The following is an 11,819-nucleotide window of genomic DNA, read 5'->3' as shown; positions in this document are numbered from 1 at the left end:
GAGAATACACTCGACAGACGAAGCCTATTAACCCCGCAGTGAGTGAGCTCCAGAATGATCAAGGCCTACTTGCTCACTTAGAATGGCAGCAGGCCTCAGTTTGAGGTGCACCTTCTACCAGCTGTTCTCAGGAGCACTGTAAGGTCCCTGGTCCCTAGAAGGCAGTGCCAGCATTGGCCAGAGGCTTCTGAGAGTAGCTCCAAGGCTGGCAGGGTGACCTGTCACAGCTGGAGCTCCCAGCCTTGGGAGAAGAGGCCAAGGGTGCAGCTGGCCACAGCCAGAGCTCCCAAGGGGGTCCGTTCACTCGCAGGTCTGCGTGTGTTTGGAAGTCCAGTCGCGAGGGTCAGGAGCTCGCAGATGGGGTCCGATAAGGGGTGAGGCCACATTCTCCAGGGAAGAAGGGGCGCATCAAGTTCTTAGCACAGCAAAACGCGTCACTCGCGTAGCAACCTGTGGAAGTGTCTGGAATCATTTCAAAGCCCTACGGGCCGGGCACAGTGGCTCATGTCTGTAATCTCAGCACTTTGGGAGGCCGAGGTGGGTGAATTCCTTGAGGTCAGGCGTTCGAGACCAACCTGGCCAATATGGTGAAACCCTGTCTCTACTAGAAATACAAAAATTAGTCAGGCGTGGTGTTGGGCGCCTGTAATCCCAGCTACTTGGGAGACTGAGGCAGGAGAATGGCTTGAACCCAGGAGGTGGAGATTGTGGTAAGCTGAGATTGCGCCACTGCACTCCAGCCTGGGCAATACAGTGAGACTTTATCTCAAAAACAAAACAAAACAAAACAAACAAAACCCTATGTGTTTGTTCAAGGTGGGAAATTTAGTACATGACAGTCACCTTCTTCCCAGGCATCAGCCCAAAGGCAGCCCCTTTTCACCCAGGCACAGTCACATCTCCCCGAGTGCCCCAATTCACTGAAGCCCCAGAACAATTTGGGAGCACAGGGCTGGCCTTTCCTCTCCCCGGTGAAGGCGCCTGCCTTCCTCTCAGGCTCTAGCACGGTCCTTTTCCATGCATGGTGGGGATAGCTTTCCTCTTTAATAAATACCAGGCTTTTAAAATGTTGAGTAAGTTAAGATTGTGCAGGTCAATTGCAAACATCACCAAGATTGGATAATAAGGGCTGATGTTTGTGAAACACTTCCAGCTCTGTCCATAGCATCCTCAATGGGTGGTATATGTCCTGTGACATACAGATGGTTACTGCTCCTAATATCATTATTTTGACCAATGCATTTGGCATTCCCTGCACTGTTTTCTCCTCTAAAACTGTCTCCCAAGCCTTCACTGCTTCAGCCACTGCTTTCCTGGCTTCTACCCCAGGGAAGGGAGGCCACAGCCCAATAGCAGGAACAAAGGGGTCAATGTCAGCTTTTGAGTTTCTAAACTGACTTCTTGTTTGTTTTGAGACAGAGTCTCTCTCTGTCACTCAGGCTGGGGTGCAATGGCACAATCTAGGCTCGCTGCAACCTCTGCCTCCCAGACTCAAGCAATTCTCCCACCTCAGCCTCCCTAGTAGATGGGACCACAGGTGCACGCCACCACGCGCAGCTAATTTTTGTATTTTTTGTAGAGATGGGGTTTGGCCATGTTGCCCAGGCTGGTCTTGAACTTCTGGGCTCAAACGATCCTCCCATCTCAGCTCCTCAAAGTGCTGGGATTACAGGCACAAGTCACCACACCCCGCCTGTTTGTTTTTTAATTTTTTTATTTTGACACAATTTCAGACTGGCAGAAAAGTTGCAAGAAGAATACAAAGAATTCCCATATACATTTCATTCAGATTCCCAGACACTAGCGTTGGATTGCACTGGTCATTTTCTTTCTGTATCTCATCTCTAAATTATTTAAGAGAGAATTGCAGGCATCACACTCCTTTTATCTCAATACTTTGAGTGTATATTGCCTAAGAATGAGGACATTCTCTTACATAGCCATGATATAATTCTCTAAATCAGGAAATTAACATTAGTGCAATATATCATCTAATCTATAGACTTTGTTCAGATTTTACCAGTTGTCTCAGTAACGTCCTTTATGGCAAAAGAAAATCTCAGGTCGTGAGGTATATTCAGTTTTCTTTCTTTTTTTTTTTTTTTTTTTTTTTTTGAAACAGGGTCTTCATCTGCTGTCATCCAGGCTGGAGTGCAGTGGCACAATCAGGGCTCACTGCAGCCTCAATCTCCTAAGCTCAAGAGATCCTCCCACCTCAGCCTCTGGAGTAGCAGGGATCACAGGTATGTGTCAACATGCCCGACTAATTTTTGGTTTTGGTTTTGGTTTAATTTTTTTATAGAGATGGGGTTTGCCATGTTGCCCAGACTGATCTCAACTCCTGAGCTCCACTGATCCTTCCACCTCGGCCCCCCAAAGCCTTGGCATTACAGGTGTGAGCCAGCACACCGGGAAGCCTTCATATCTTTTTAGTATCCTTGCATCGGGAATTGCTCCTTAGTTTATCTTTGTGGTTTTTTTGTTTTGTTTTGTTTTGTTTTTTGTACAGTAGCATGATCTTGGCTCACTGCAACCTCTGCCTCCCAGGTTCAAGTGATTCTCCAGCCTCAGCCTCCTGTGTAGCTGGGATTACAGGCGTGTGCCACCATGCCCAGCTAATTTTTATAATTTTAGTAGAGCTGGAGTTTTGCCATATCAGTCAGGCTGGTCTTGAACTCCTGCCCTCAGGTGATCGGCCTGCCTCAGCCTCCTAAAGTGCTGGGATTACAAGTGTGAGCCACTGGCCCCAGCCTATCTTTGCCTTTTACGATGTTGACTTTTTTAGTTAAAGATCGCTGGCCAATATTTCGAAGAATGTCCCTGAACCTGAGTTTGTCTGGTGTTTCTTTGCCATGAGGCTCAGGGTTTACACTTTTAGCAGATACTCTAAGGGAGACACTGTGTCCTTCTCCATGGCTGATATCAGAAGCTGTGTCTGTCTGTCCTGTTCCTGCAGCTGCTGACTCTGATGGCTTGGCTGAGGCACTAGCAGATCTCTACACTGTGAATTTCCTATTTATTTAGAGACAGGATCTGACTCTGTTGCCCGGGCTGGAGTGCTATGGCATGAACATGGCTCAATGCAGCCTCCACTTCCCCTGGCTCAGGTGATCCTCCCACCTCAGCCTCCTAAGTAGCTGGGACCACAGGTGTGTGCCACCGTGCCTGGTTGTTTTTGTATTTTTGGTAGAGATGGGGTTTTGCCATGTTGTCCAGTCTGGTCTTAAACTCCTGGGCTCAAGCATTCCACCTGCCTCAGCCTCCCACAGTGCTGGGGTTACAGGTGTGGGCCACCGTGCTTGGCTTCTGTTTTTTTTTACACTAAGTAATTATCTTCTGGAGAGATATATTGAGACTATGTAAATAGCCTATTCCCCATAAAACCTTTGCCCACTAGTTTTTGCCTCTGTTGATGATTCTTTCTTGAGACAAGTATTTTATGATGGTTGCCAAAGGTGAACTTTCTAACTCCACTACTCTTTCTGCATTTATTAGTTGGCATTGTACTGTAAGGAACAGATTTCCCTTTTCCTCCGTTTATTTATTTAGTTGCATGCACACATGCACGTGTGTGTATACTGATATATGGGTATGTTATATAATTGATAGATATCATATTTTATATGTGTATCATATAGATATACAATCTCTATCTAAATATATATTATGTATATATGATATATAGATGTAGACATGATATGATTATATCATTGATCTATAATATACACACATATACATTGGCATGGACTCAGGAATTCTTATTTTATGCAGTGGATTAAAATGCTTTCCTATCAGTTTTATTTGGATGCTCAAACTGTCCCAGATTTGGAGAGGGGAGCTCCGTCCAGCTGGCTCCATGTCCTCCCAGCGCGGCCTGTCAATTCGAGGACTTCCTGACTTTCTGGCACAACAAGATGTTCCTGGCTCATCTTGTACTTCCCCTGCCCAGCCCTGGAATCAGCCATTTCTCCAAGGAGCCCTGGTTCCTTCTGGTGGAGAATGGTGTCTAAATAGAAAAAAAAAAAAAAAAAAAAAAAAAAAACTGGCAGAGGGAAGAGATGCTTGTATCTCAAAAATAACAGATTTGGGGAGAGTCTGGTTCCTCACCCCATACAGACCTGATGATGGAGAGCAAAAGCCTAAACCCAGATGCTGGCAATGGTCTGAGGGGCTCCCCAGACCTACGAGGCAGGGCCCCCTCCCCCTGTAGAAACTTCAAGTATCTGACGCTCACTTTCCCAGACTCCCTTGCAGCTTGTGCACATGCAAGGGGTGGGGTCCAGAAAGCTCTCAGGGGAGCGGTGGGGGCTTCAGGGGCAGCATGTGGGAATGCCAAATTTAGGCAAAATAAAATAATAATAAAAGATAGTATGGGACACGCTTAGCCCCAAAACGTACTTATTGCTTATCTGCAGTTCCTGTTGAACTGGCCTGCTGTTAATATGGCACCCCCAGTGTGGGTCTAACAGGAGAGCCCGGGCTCCCACCCCAGGGGGCTGCATGGAGCCATAGCGCTGCCACCAAGCAGGCGGGTCCCCTCAGACAGCTCCGTGGCAGGACCTGGGAGCCACTCCCGGCTGCAGAGCTACCCTGCTTGGTCCTCCAGCTCTCCCTGAGATTCTGTGGGACCTTCAAGATCCTTTTAACAAATCCCTTTTCCACTTAAATGAACTCGGGGTTTTGGAAAGAGTCACCTGCTCCCACCTCTCACAGAGACAAATCCAGCTGGGAAAAGGGAGAAAGTGCCAGGTCAGTTCTGGAAAACCAAAGAGGAGAAGGGGCCTGTTCCACATTTCCACTCAGAACCTGCAGTATTCCCCACCCTCCACTCTGCAAGCTGAATCTCTCTCTCGCGACAGGGCTCTGGGAGGGAGTCCAGGGCAGCAAGCCTCAAGCCGCCCAGTAAGGCAGCAATGCCCTGGATTGGTGTGGGGGGGCTGGCAGAGGCTCCCATGCCCCCAAAAGAGAGAGCCAAGAGATCCTGAAGGGGATCTCCCCACAGGGAAAGGGCATGGGTGGGAGACCTGGCCCTCTCAGCAGATGCCGCCACAGAGAACACAGCAACGACACCTTGTAGCTAGTGCTATCCTGAACAAATGGCACCATAACCTGATAGCTCCCTGCAGACCAGGGAGGCTATTTGCACTCTGATCCAATTATGCCTTGGTAGGCTGAGGCAGCAGAATCGCTTGAACCCGGGAGGCGGAGGTTGCAATGAGCTGAGATCACACCCTGTACTCCAGCCTGGGTGACAGAGTGAGACTCCATCTCAGAAAGGAAAAAAAAAAAACAAAAGAGGAGAGGATAGGAGAAAGGGTTAATGAGCCAGTCCCGGAAGAGTGATGTGGATAAGAAGGACGTCCCGGCCTGTCCGGGTCTGGGTGGTCCGTCAGCACCTTCCGAGGAAGAGTCTTTTATGTGGGCAGGGCCTTCGGCGGCAGACGCCAGGCACTTACCACCGTGACAGCAAGACAGTGTCTGTTAAGACAGCCGGTTCAAGCTGGGGGAGTCCTGCTCTCTTTATGGCCACAGAGTCTTTTAGCGGGGACTGAGAGAGGAAGAGAGTGTGCCCGGGAGTCCTTATCTGGATAGGCGCAGTCTTTGTGGATTAGGCAAAACATCTGGTCCCTGTTATCATGATGCCTTTTGAAATGTAGGATGGAGTCTTTTTCCAGGATGGAGTTACTTATGTCAAGGATGCCCTCTACAGTGCCTATATCCAGTGCCACTTTGAAGAACGAATGAGCGAATGAATGAACATACAGCTGGTGGCATGACCAACCCTGGAGGAGCAAGTGCGGACACTGGTCTCGTTTTCTGATTTCAGGTCGGGATGTGTATGGCTGTAAACCGCTGCCCCATGGGGGAGGAGAGGCCGCAAAGTGTGACTTCCTGGGTAGGAAAGACAGGTGCCTCTGCTCCCACCTGCTCAGCCCTGGGGAGAAGAGAGTTTGTTTCTGTGACTCCCCTTCCTGACTTTTTGCTTGGGCCTTTCGACATTTTCCTGTTCAATGAAGAGCTAAAAGGAAGCAGAAAGTAAATGGGGCGGATTTCTCCTGAGTGAGTGACAAAGAGCATGGGGAACCAGGAGCTTCCTTGAGAGTCTCAACCTCCTCCCTCCTCGCCCATCACCTTGCCTGGTGGGCTGGGCTCAAGAAACTGATGGAGAAAAGGGGCTCTGTGTCTCCTCCATGTGTGCATGTGTGCATGTGTGCATGTGTGTGTGTGTGCATGTGTGCATGTGTGTGTGTGTGCATGTGTGTGTGTGCATGTGTGCGTGTGTGCATGTGTGCGTGTGTGCATGTGTGTGTGTGTGCATGTGTGCATGTGTGTGTGTGTGCATGTGTGTGTGTGTGCATGTGTGTGTGTGTGTGCATGTGTGCGTGTGTGTGTGTGCATGTGTGCATGTGTGTGTGTGCGCGCTTGTGTAAAGGGGGAGCCCAAGGGAAAGGAAGGGGGTAAAACATGAATACATTTCTAGTGACTGAGCCACTGTGTCCCTGGGCCCAGAAAGAGTGTAATGCAAGCTGCATCTTGAAGATGGTGTGATCGAAACCAGACAGCTACTCTATTTCCAAAGTGCTCCATCTTACCTGTGCCAGGCACTGCCTTCACCTCTACAAATATTAATTTCTTTCTTTCTTTGTTTGTTTGTTTTGAGATGGAGTTTTACTCTTGTCGCCCAGGCTGGAGTGCAATGGCAGTGATCTCAACTCACTGCAATCTCCATCTCCTAGGATCAAGCGATTCTCCTGCCTCAGTCTCCCGAGTAGCTTGAATTACAGGAGCCCACCAACACGCCCGGCTAATTTTTAGTAGAGACAAGGTTTCACCATGTTGATCAGGCTAATCTCAAAATCCTGACCTCAGGTGATCCACCCACCTTGGCGTCCCAAAGTGCTGGGATTACAGGTGTGAACCACTGTGCCTGGCCTAATATTAATTTCTTAATCCTCATAGCAACCCCATGAGGTAGGTGTCATTTTTATCCCTATTTTACAGATGAAGAAACTGAGGCACAGAGAGGGTAAGTGACTCACGCAAGTTCACACAGACTGGAGGGAACAGAACTGGGATTTGAGCCTGAGCCACCCAGTTCCTGGGGCCTTTAATTGCATAACGCACTCAATCCTCCAAAGCTGTCTCAGCATAACTCTCGGGTCCCAGACTCCTGGGTCAAAACCAGCAGCACAGTCATGAAGAACATCACATCAAGAAAGATACAAAAGCATCAGTCAGGCATGGGGCACACCTGTCGCCCTAGCTGCTCAGAAGGCTGAGGCAGGAAGATGGTTTGAGCCCGAGAGGTGGAGGCTGCAGTGAGCTATGATCCCGCCACGGCACTCTAGCCTGGGTTACAGAGCAAGACCCTGTCTCGAGAATATGACAATCAATTCAATTCAATGCAGATACTAATCGTCCCCATATCACTGGCTCTGCCCTCAGCAAACTTTATCATAAGGGCAGCGATCTGGATCAGAGTGACGACCACTTCACAGACGAGACGCTTCACTCCCTGCCTGCCGCCCAGATGCTAAGGAGGGAGAAGCCAAGTCTCAGCCTTCGACGGCTCCTTCCCTTCCAGACTGCGTGGGTTGGTTTTTCCTCTAGCTGCTTTGCCAATTCAAGAGCAACAAACCCCACCACCTGCCATGTACTAAGAGGAAAATTATTTTTTTTAAAACAAAAGGACACTGAATACAGCAGGGACACCTTGAGGTGTCGGCAGAGATGGGTCCCAGCTTGGAGTGGCCACAGGTGCTCCTGTTTGACCCCCCAGTGGCCCCTTCATGTGGGATTTCTGCACTGTCCCCAGGGACTTGGGGACCTAACCCCAAAGTGTAGCCAAGGAAAGGGAGTTTCGATGCTGCCAGTGTCTCCGGGCTGCCTGTGTGGCCTCAGCTTACCTCGCCAGCTGTCTTTCAAAACTGCCCCGGTGGCTCGCTCACCAGTCAGTGGTGACAAGAGACAATTCGACAGTCGTAAGAGTGGGAGGGTGCGGGCCTCGCTGCAGGCTGGGAGTCACGCAGCAGCAGAACACCGGGGGCCAAGGCTGCCTTTGGCAACGGCAGTTCCCCTCCCAGCTCAGGAAGCAAGGCCTGAAGGGATTTTCGGGGACTTGTGTCTCTAGTCCTACTTTCTGCTCAGCTGTTTCCCCAGTATCTCTCTTTAGACTAAGAGCCAGCTCTATTTCTCCGATAACAAAATGAGGGTGACGGTGCCGTCCTTGGCACTTAGGGTGGCAGATGCCAGAATGGGGTGGGTGTTCAGAGATGCATCCTGCGAGTCACGATGCCGCCCTAACATCATGTTTGCGGATGTGCAATGAGAGCTTTCTCATTCATTCTATCAACAGAGGAGGTTCTCAAGTGACTGCTCAGGATTGAGCACCAGAGAGAGAGCGGTTCCCAGATCAGGGGAGGGGAAAACAACAGTCCCACAAATAGTAGCGGTAGTCAGTGGCATGTGGCGTTGAAGCAGGGGACTTTGTGTGTAAAGACAGGGAGGCTTCCTGGAGGAGGAATCTGGTCTTTATCTTAGGAGCAATGGCCACAGTCATGGAAGTGTTCATCAAGGGTGCTGGGATGAGATTTGCATCTCCAAGGCTCCTTCTGATGGCAGCATGGAAAAGGGGTAGACAGGTCCAGCGTGGAGGCAAGGAGACCAGGTGGAGGCTGTTTCCCAGCCCAGGTGAGAGATTTCAGCAGCTCAGACTGGGATAGTGGCCACTGGGATGGAGAGAAGCTGGACTGAGGCAAAGACACTGGCTTGGGAGTACACAGGCTTTGGGGAGCGGGAGAAGGCAGGGTCAGATGCCTCCCGGTTATCTGGCTTCACGAAGCTGGACCGGTGGTGTTGTCAATCAATGCAGGTACCTTTGGGTTGAAGAAGAAGGTAGAAAGAAAAATCGTGGCCATAGTAAATTTTTTAAAAAATACAAAGTATAATCTACAATGTGAAGCATCTTTGTTTTAAAATGTACAGAAAAAAGACTGAAAGGAAATTTACTACAGATTAACGAGGTTCTCTCTGAACAGGGGATTGTTTTCTTTCTGCTTTTCTCCATTTCTCAAATTTTCATTAATGATCACATACAATATTACGATTAGGGAAAATCGCACTTGAAACAAGCATCGTATATTTGACCAACTCTGGAGAAATCCATGCCTTTTACAGAGGGAGCGTTTCCGTTTTTTCCGAGCAGGGAGCAGACAATCCCAGTGCTGGGACTCAATGACCCTTGGTTAAACCTCACGCATTTCCAAGATGATTTACCAGACAGGCACAGCCTCACGCGAGGAGCCTCTCAGAAGAAGCTTTTGTTGTTGTTGTTGTATTATTTTGTTTTGTTTTGTTGTTCCATTTATTAAATCTGGGTTTGTGCATCATGTTCTGAATTATAACAGTTCATTGTAAGTTTTTTTTGTTTTTTTTTTAAGTTCAATATTACATTTTCTCTCTTTCTCCCAAAGAAACATTGAAGTCAAACCACAGGATGAAGTTGACATTTGTTTGCAACTTTTGGGCCTTTTAAAAAATAAGAGGAGCTCCCTTGCCTGGCTTCGAAAGGGTGAGGGGTGTTCTGTTATGTTTCACTTCTGGATTTGGGTAGAGAAGAACCGCTTTGAAGGAACCGTCACCGTAAATCCCGTCTGCTTGCTTGGGAAGAATGGTTGCCTGGGGTCCTTTTAAGCTGGGGGCATGAGAAGCTGGAAATGGTGTGGGGCTTCCCTGACACCCAGGAGCCATCAGGAAGAACACAGATGCATTCCAGGGGAGATAAACCGAGCCGCTCCCCAAGCGGCGGGGGAGGGGGGGTGGGGGTGGGGAGGCAGGGAGCAGCAAAAGCTCTGCCTCTGCACCGCCAGCTGCCAGCTGCGTCTTTCTAGGGCACCGCCCATGCCTCTGGGTCCTCCAACTGAACCAGGCTAAGACTCAGCCACCAAGTGTAGGGCATTAGTTGGGTTCTTGCTCCCAGAGCCCAGAGCTAAGTCATTAGGCATGGGAGGCGGCTGTGCATGCATGGAGGGTCAAGCTCTTCGGCCTCAACTAAACAAATAGTAATAGTAGAAGTAGTAGTAACAGCAGTAATAATAGTAACAGTAGTAATGATAGTAACAGTAGTAATGATAGTAACAGCAGTAATAATAGTAACAGCAGTAATAATAGTAACAGTAGTAATAATGATAGCAGCAGTAATAATAGTAACAGTAGTAATAATAGTAACAGCAGTAATAATAGTAACAGTAGTAATAATAGTAACAGTAGTAATAATGATAGCAGCAGTAATAATAGTAACAGTAGTAATAATAGTAACAGTAGTAATAATAGTAACAGCAGTAATAATAGTAACAGTAGTAATAATGATAGCAGCAGTAACAGTAACAGCAGTAAGTGGTGGTTGTAGTGGTAATACTGCTATTAGTGGTAATAATCCTAGTAATAATAGTAATATTAATAATAGTATTAGTAACAGTAATAATGGAACTGGTAATAGTAGGAACAGCAGTGGTGACAATAATGGTGAGCAGAGGAGAACCATCCCAACAACCTGAGCACAGCTGGTCTTCACTGGACACCATGAGCCGCTGTCCAGACCTTCTTCACTCCCACCAACACCAGCCGCTCCACTAACTATGAGATGCTCAAGGAGGAGCAAGAGGTGGCTGTGCTGGGGGCGTCCCACAACCCTGCTCCCCTGATGTCCACCGTGATCTACATCCGCTGCGAGACCTCTGTGTCCAACCATGTCATCTGGTCCCTATTTAACACCCTCTTCATGAACTCCTGCTGCCTGGGCTTCATAGCATTGGCCTCCTCCGTGAAGTCTAGGGACAGGAAGATGGTTGGCGACCTGACCAGGGCCCCGGCCTGTGCCTCCACCGCCAAGTGCCTGAACATCGGGGCCCTGATGGTGGGCATCCTCGTGACCATTCTGCTCATCGTCATCCCAGTATTGATCTTCCAAGTCTATCGAAAGATCAGGAGGCACCATCCAGGTCAGAAGCTCTGCCCATGCCCTGTCTCCCACGTGCTCCACCTTCCATTCCTTCCCCTGCCCCCAGAGCCAAGTCCTGTATCAGCCCTTTACCCTCACATGCTTTTCTACAGTGGCATTCAATAAAGTCCACGTGTTCCTGGAAAAATAACTAAATAATGGTCATCATAATACTAACACTAGCAATGGCAGCAGCTATCATTTAGTGTCCTCTGCATCCCAAACACCCCTGTAAGCACGTTCAGAGACAAACGCATTTAATCTCCAAGACACCTGTGAGGAAGGCAGTATGTTACCACCCTCAGTTCATAGATAAAGAAACTGAGGCACAGGGCTTTGATGTGATTTGCCCAAGGTCTCCCCACTATTAAAAGACAGGGCCACCAGGCACAGTGGCTCACTCTTGTAATCCCAGCACTTTGGAAGGCCAAGGCCAGAGCATCGCTTGAGTTCAGGAGTTGGAGACCAGCCTGGGCAACATGGCAAAACCCCGTCTCTCCAAAGAATACAAAAACTAGCCAGGCGTGGTGATGTGCACCTGTGGTCCCAGCCACTTGGGAGGCTGAGTTGGGAGGATCACTTGAGCCCAAGAAATCGAGGCTGCAGTGAGCCAAGATCGCACCACTGCACTCCAGCCTGGGTGACAGAATGAAACCTAGTCTCAAAAATAAATAAATAAAGAGGCAGGACCAGGACTTGAATCCAAATCTGTGTCACTTCAGAGGCCCCGTGTGCCCTTTCATCCAAACCGGTGGTTCTCCTGCAGCTGCTCACAAGTCCCTGGAAACATCTAAACGTCTGTGGTGCACCTTCAGGGACT

The 11,819-nt window shown here is 48.8% G+C and overlaps 1 pseudogene; it reads left to right on the top strand.

The window, feature by feature from the left end:
- The first annotated feature begins 10,481 nt into the window (after nucleotides 1–10,481).
- On the top strand, nucleotides 10,482–11,125 carry LOC104656057 (annotated as a pseudogene).
- The last annotated feature ends 694 nt before the right edge of the window (nucleotides 11,126–11,819 follow it).

This window comes from Rhinopithecus roxellana, chromosome 20 (assembly GCF_007565055.1).
Source record: "Rhinopithecus roxellana isolate Shanxi Qingling chromosome 20, ASM756505v1, whole genome shotgun sequence".
NCBI classification, from domain to species: Eukaryota; Metazoa; Chordata; class Mammalia; order Primates; family Cercopithecidae; genus Rhinopithecus; species Rhinopithecus roxellana.
Note: the sequence above shows the minus strand (reverse complement) of the source record. Positions and strands in the feature narration are given on the sequence as shown.